Genomic DNA, 7,176 nt, shown 5'->3' on the forward strand with positions numbered 1-7,176 from the left:
GAGGCAAGTCAAATTTAATAACGTGTCCTTGCAATATGTGAGATGTTGAATGACGGTACAGATCCCTGCGCAGGTGTTACATGATAACGTTTCCCCTCAACACAGAGTGAAGTGCAACCTGATCCTGAAAAATAGGTTCAATGTTCCTCTGTGGCTCAGTGTCCAAATCCATTCAGATCCTATCTGCTCCTCTCCTAACGGATTCAACTGCAAAAGCCTTTTTTGTTCTCCAAAGAGGAAGAGAGTCACAAACTGAGGTGGCGAACAGGGACGCTGCTTTAAATCAACTGACTTCAAGGCCACCACATTGTCCACAACTAAATTCAAAAGGCCACATAACTTTCTCAGTTATTTGTGATTTACTAGATAGATATTAACTATTTATTATTATGGTGTAAGACTGGAAGAACTGGTTGAAGAGATCAACCACAGGTCTATGAGACCTATAAGGACCTTGCTTGTAAATTAAAATTTGAACACCTCTCACACACACACACACTCCTTCTCCGTATCCCCCACTCTTGCAGAGATTACCCACACTCAGACAAGAATATATATAGTTTTATTGTGAACAATATCATAAAGTTTTATACATGTGCGAATGGTACAAATGTTCAACGCATTCTCACCCCAAGGCGTCACCTTTGACCATGCTTCAATATTTGACGTTTTAGGCGCCCTTTAGCGTCACTTACATGACGCGATCCTACGGCGGAGAGCGTCAGTTAGAGGACGCGGTTAGGTTTAGGTGTGGGGTGGGGGTAGGGCACACGCGATCCTAGGGCGTCATCTTACTGACGCTAAAGGGCGCCTAAAGCGTCAGATATTGAAGCATGTCCAAATGCTTCCCAAGGCGTCAGTTAAGTGACGCCTTGGGGGTGAGAATGGGCTGAAATGTTATATTTCCAAATAAATAAAACAAAAGGGAATAAGAGTTTAGGAATAACTGGCACACAAAGTAATGTGGCCCTACAAAAGGTGTAAATTGATGAATGCTATTTTCCACCGCCCTTGCAAATGGTCAACATCTACCCCCAGTAAGTAATGAGGGGGAACACAGTAAATTTCCACTAAACTCATGTTTTACATATGAAATGAGGTCTGGCTATATAAGGAAAATGCAACGAGAGCTCAGGGCTTTTTCTGTATCAGATCAGCCCGTGAATGATAAGTCGCCGAGACTCAGCGTTCATGTTCAGCCCATTCTCACCCCCAAGGCGTCACTTAACTGACGCCTTGGGAAGCATTTGGACATGCTTCAATATCTGACGCTTTAGGCGCCCTTTAGCGTCAGTTAGATGACGCCCTAGGATCGCGTGTACCCTACCCCCACCCCACACCTAAACCTAACCGCGTCCTCTAACAGACGCTTTCCTTTAGCTTCAGTTAGATGACGCCGTAGGATCGCGCCATGTACGTGACGCTAAAGGGCGTCTAAAACGTCAAATATTGAAGCATGGTCAAAGGTGACCTTGGGGTGAGAATGCGTTGTCATGTAACCTATTTCATAATGTCGGGTATGGGATTTTCCTTTGTTCTATGGTTTGCATTGATTATCTTTCAATTGATTATGGAATTGTAATAATACATTTACCTGACTTTATAATAACTGCACGCTATTAATCATTTGTTTAGCATGAGTAAACAGTTAATTCATCATTTTTAAAGCATTAATAGACATTAATAAGCAGTTTATAAATACAGCTATAAATGCTTTTTTCTTGATTTAAAAGCAGATCTATTATGTGTTAAATATTCGTATTTTCATACTTTGTTAATGATCAATTAATAATTTCTAAATGAATAACATTATTTACAAACCAGTTATTTAAGAGTTGTCAGTCATTCATAAGATCAATGTAGTACATACAGGTAGTTATAAAGCATTTAGTAGTGGTCATTTTGTGAGCTCATCTAAAGTGAGGACTATTCATGTCTTGTAAAGCATTTATAAAGGCGCATTAATCTTCTAAACAGTAAAATGTAACAAACACATCACAGTGATACAGAACATAGAAATATTTAGCAGCCTTTAAATCTCTTTTATAAATGCTTCACAAAGCATAACTAGTCCTCACTTTAGATCAGCTCACAAACATAGTTACCTGACCACAACTAAATGCTTTATAACTACCCTGAATTACAGCATAAAAACATGTTAATACAGCATTTATTAACACACTAAGAAACCATCACTATATGTCTGAATAATACGATGTATGAATGTACATTTAATTTACTTACATGCTCTAAGTAATCTTATGAACCACTGAAAACTCTTAAATAACTGGTTTATATAAATGCAATTCTTCATTTAGAAATGATAAATTGATCATTCATAAAGGATTAAAATACAATTATTAAACAAATTATAGATATGCTTTTAAATCAAGAAGAAAGCATTTATAGCTGTATTGGTAACACTTTACAATAAGGTTCATTGGTTAACTACATTAGTATACATTAACAAAGATTAACAAATGCTGAAGAAGTATTGTTCACTCTTAGTTAATGTTAATTTCTACATTAACTAATACTTCATTAAAATCTTGTGAGCATTAGTTAATGCACTGTGAATTTACATGAACTAACAATGAACAGCTGTATTTGTATTAACTAACGTTAACAAAGATGAACAAAAACAGTAACAAATGTATTGATCATGGTTAGTTCATGCTAGTTAATACATTAACTAATGTTTAATAAATGAACCTTATTGTAAAGTGTTACCGCTGTATTTATAAAAAGTCTATTAATGCTTTATGAATGATGAATTAACTGTTTAGCGTGTAGTTATTATAAAGTGTTACCAATTTTTCATCAACCAATTGCCTGGATTTAATTAATAAGAAGCAAATATAGCTGGATTTACAAATGCTCATCTTGATTGTTGCAAGCACACATATGTCAAAATAAAGACAACCACAACAACCGTTGAATTGTCCTGGTTTTAGTAATCATTGTCACCATTTTGGTGAACAGATTCCCCAGTCTGAGAGAGCAGAGTTTTTAATCAGGGTTTTAGGCACAGAACTTTGTGAGATTTCTTCTGAATTCAGCAGGTGATAAAATTGTGTTGTATATCACTGTATGTATCTGTGAAACTCTTTCCACACTGAGTGCATGTATACGGTTTCCCTCCAGTGTGAATTCTCATGTGTTTGTTAAGGTTTTTTTTCTGTGAGAAACTCTTTCCACACCGAGTGCATGTGTGCGTCTTTTTGGCTTTTGTTCTTTGAATTGTAAAGTTACGAAGTTCTTCTTCCATTTCATTCAGTTCTTGTCTTTGCTCTTTAAAAAAAATACACAGAAATACAGTTCGAATCAGTTCAAGTGAACCCTTATTTAAAGGAATAGTTCACTTTTAGAAAAACTTTTGCTGATAATTTACTCACCCCCATGTCATCCAAGATGTCCATGTCATTCTTTCTTCAGTCGAAAAGAAATTAAGGTTTCTGATGAAAACATTCCAGGATTTTTCTCCATATAATGCGCTTTACTGGTAACCAAACGGTTCAAGGTCCAAAAGAAAGTTTCACTGCAAACTGTTCAAAGGGCTTTAAACGATTCCAGACGATGAATAAGGGTCAGAGTGCAGGCCAGAGGGGGAGTGGGGAGGGGGGGACAATCGTACTCAGGCCCGGTTCATGGCAACCGTGCCTAGTGTGAGTACACCCTGAGACTGCTGAGGCACTTTCTCATTCATCGTCTGATGATCCTGTAGCCCCTGTGAGTGGTGCAGAAGCCCACGCCGCGGCTTCTTCTGATTACGATCAGGTCCTGATACACGAGCTCTCTGCTTCCGAGGAAGTAGATGTGCTCAGTATTGATGCGGATGACCGTGAGTTAGGCGCGCCAGCTTATAAGCTACATGTTCTTGATCGCGCCTGAAGTGTGTGACGTGGCCGCGGTTGATTTATTTATTTTCTGTAGGTTGACCACCAAACCACGAGATTTGTTGCTGCACCGCGGTAAGAAAAAATCCCATACCGTCACAGCCCTACACAGAATAACATTATAACTTTCAACACACTCTGCTGTTTAGTAGTAGTGTAACTGTTAGAGCAAGTGAAACAGCACTGCTTTACCTCAAGTTTCATTCGTCTAATAAACTTACCTGAGTAATTCAGCACTTATATGTAGGTCGGTAAAATGAAATGTCCTTATTCCTTTATATCCGCGGGACTCGCGTTTGTCGCTGATATCTGTCTCTCATTAGCAATCTTGCCGTGCTTCACACCACAGTCATGTTAAAAACATCAGTGTCAGTCCCTCCAGAAAAACGCGATTATGCGATCGCTGAATTCAATGCAAAATCAGCCAAAGTCCGCATATTTATGCGGGGGCCGCATTTTTTCAAATACGCCGCACTTTCGCCGCATAAATTGCCGATTTCCGTACAAAATATGCGGGGTTTGCATAATTTCATAATCCTCGCATTTTCGTTGCAAAAAAAGTCACATGTATCTTAGCAGAAAGTTGAAAAATGTTGCGTTTGCTTCACACAAGATCAGCCATTTCCCCCTGTTTCCATGGGAACGTTATGAAGTGACGCAATCACGCGACGACAGACAGACTCACGGAGGCGATTGACTTTTCTCGATAATAAAAAAAAAAAAACAAAAAAAAACGGAGGCGATTGACATCTCACAAATCTAACTCGTATAACTGTCTGTCACACGTTCTACCGTCACATCGTTACTTAATAAACATCATAAGATAAAAGAAGTAGCATCAAACAGAAATTACCCTCACACATAACACTGCAGAGAGTTCAAAAGGGAGCGCGCAGCTCTTAAAGGGACCACACCTTATTTACACTCGTTACAGTCTGAAATAAAACAAGATGAGAAATTAAATATTCCCAGCACTTTCTATGATGTAGTATGCTTGCTTATCAAAGGAAGTAATAAGAAATGACTCTTACATTAGCCTAGTGAGAACAGGATGTTGGGGGAATCACTTTTTTTCTCTTTTTCATCAAACCGCAATTTTTGCAAATTCCTGCAATTTCATCACATAAAATTGCATAAATTTACGGTATGATGCTGGTAACCACAGCTGCCAGTAGTTTACCGCGTAATCAATCAATTTTTGCCCGCAACAATCACAAAAAAACTCGTTTTTCTGGAAGGACTGAATACTATTATGGTAAATGTTATATATAAATCGCAAATTTTTTCACAAATTTTTGGAAATTACCACCACAAAATCAGTCATTTTGATCGCAAAAATCCCAAAAAAAATCGTGAAATCCTGGAGGGACTGCAGTGTATTCCAGCCCATTCTCACCCCCAAGGCGTCACTTAACTGACGCCTTGGGAAGCATTTGGACATGCTTCAATATCTGACGCTTTAGGCGCCCTTTAGCGTCAGTTACCTAAAACCCCACACCTAAACTTAACCGCGTCCTCTAACAGACGCTTTCCTTTAGCTTCAGTTAGATGACGCCGTAGGATCGCGTCAAGTAAGTGACGCTAAAGGGCGCCTAAAACGTCAAATATTGAAGCATGGTCAAAGGTGACGCCTTGGGGTGAGAATGCGTTGTGTATTCACTCATCCATACAAGATAAATCAGCTTGCAGACAAGATCCATAATTCTGCTTAATGCTTTGCGTCATAAACACACCTTTGTTTGTTATTATATAAGGTTGGCGACCCCTGGTGGCGAAAAATTCTATATATTGTACCTTTAACTAGAGGATCACAAAACTAACCTTTGGTACATCCAAAATATAATAAGTAATTAAATATAAAAGCAGATCTCACTTGTTTTCTGTTATTAAATCTGTTCTCACTTGAAAATTCATTCTCAAAATTCAACTCATTCTAACAACAACTTAATATTAACAACTTAAAGAGCAAAGACAATAACTGAAGTTAAAGGTGAAGTTTGATGCTGTAGTTTGTTTCAGCCTGTTGACACCAATAAAACAATTTAAAGGGGTCATGAACTGGCTTTTTATAATGTTATTATATTGTTGTCTGAGGTCAACTTATAACGTTCGCTTGGTTTTTGCATTCAAAAACATCAAAATGAACAAGTAATAGGCTATTTTGTACCCTGGTTGTGAGCCTACCTAAAAAACAGTCGGTTTTTATGGGCGTGTTGCACTGAAGACTTGGAAGTAAACACCCACTGCTGTGAGTGGATAACAGTTTTGCATATTAAAATGAGTTTAACTCACCCGTCGGTGTACGTGGGGGAAAACGTCCTTTGTTGTCAAATGGCAACCGGATTGTTCGACCCAGAGTCCGTGTGTTGCACAATATTCCTGTCAGATCCAATATAGATGGCACAGCACCGTTCTTTACTCTTAATCGGTCTGCAAATCCAGTCTTGTTGACAAAACAATCCTCAGTGAAATGAAGCGAACAGACGACGATGTTTTACCTCATCAGCTGGACCGTCATTAAAAATAAATTTTATCCATGCAGTCCTATTGGAATCCACAGGAAGCTTATGCAGCGACTGTCTTCCACAACCAAGCACTGCACAATATTCTGTATTGCTCGGTAGCGATCCAGTTTGTCATCACGAGGTAAGCATGTACATGTATGATACTTATGTGTGTAATGCGCAAATCGGTGGGCGGGGCTAAACCTGCCGTGGTGAAGCAGGCGTTGATCATCTTCTGTGGGGGTGGTGTTTTATCCTCTTTGTCGTCATAGTTCCCCACTTTTAAAAACAAGTCGTTTTTAGAGGCTGTGTCAATAAAAGCTTTTATTGGACTAACAAGGACGTTTTCAGTTCTGAAACTTACAGGATATTCTTATAATATGTCAAAAGCTCAAGGAAATTTTGATTTTAAACCTCATACTTTTAAACCTCACCTATTCACCCTTTATTCTATGTCATTTCCAAACATGCTGTACCTTCAAGGGTGTTAAAAAAGTAAAGAGTAAATAAAGAGTATTTTGCATTCATGAAATGCTAAGTATTGATTAAAAGCTAATCAGTGAAGCTATCTTCCATTTTTTTTTCACAAAAACTACAGAAATGTCATTTCCACCACAGTCATTTCCACAACACTGCCCTCTGTGGTGGAAATGACATTTGCGCTACAAAGTACAATTCATATGGATTGAAAGAGTAGATTTGTATAATACGTTTTATATTATTTTATAATACATTACAATCCTTTTTATATTTATATTATGACTTTTATATTAATT

The sequence above is a fragment of the Pimephales promelas genome, chromosome 1, assembly GCF_988280905.1.
Source record: "Pimephales promelas chromosome 1, fPimPro1.hap1.1, whole genome shotgun sequence".
NCBI lineage: Eukaryota > Metazoa > Chordata > Actinopteri > Cypriniformes > Leuciscidae > Pimephales > Pimephales promelas.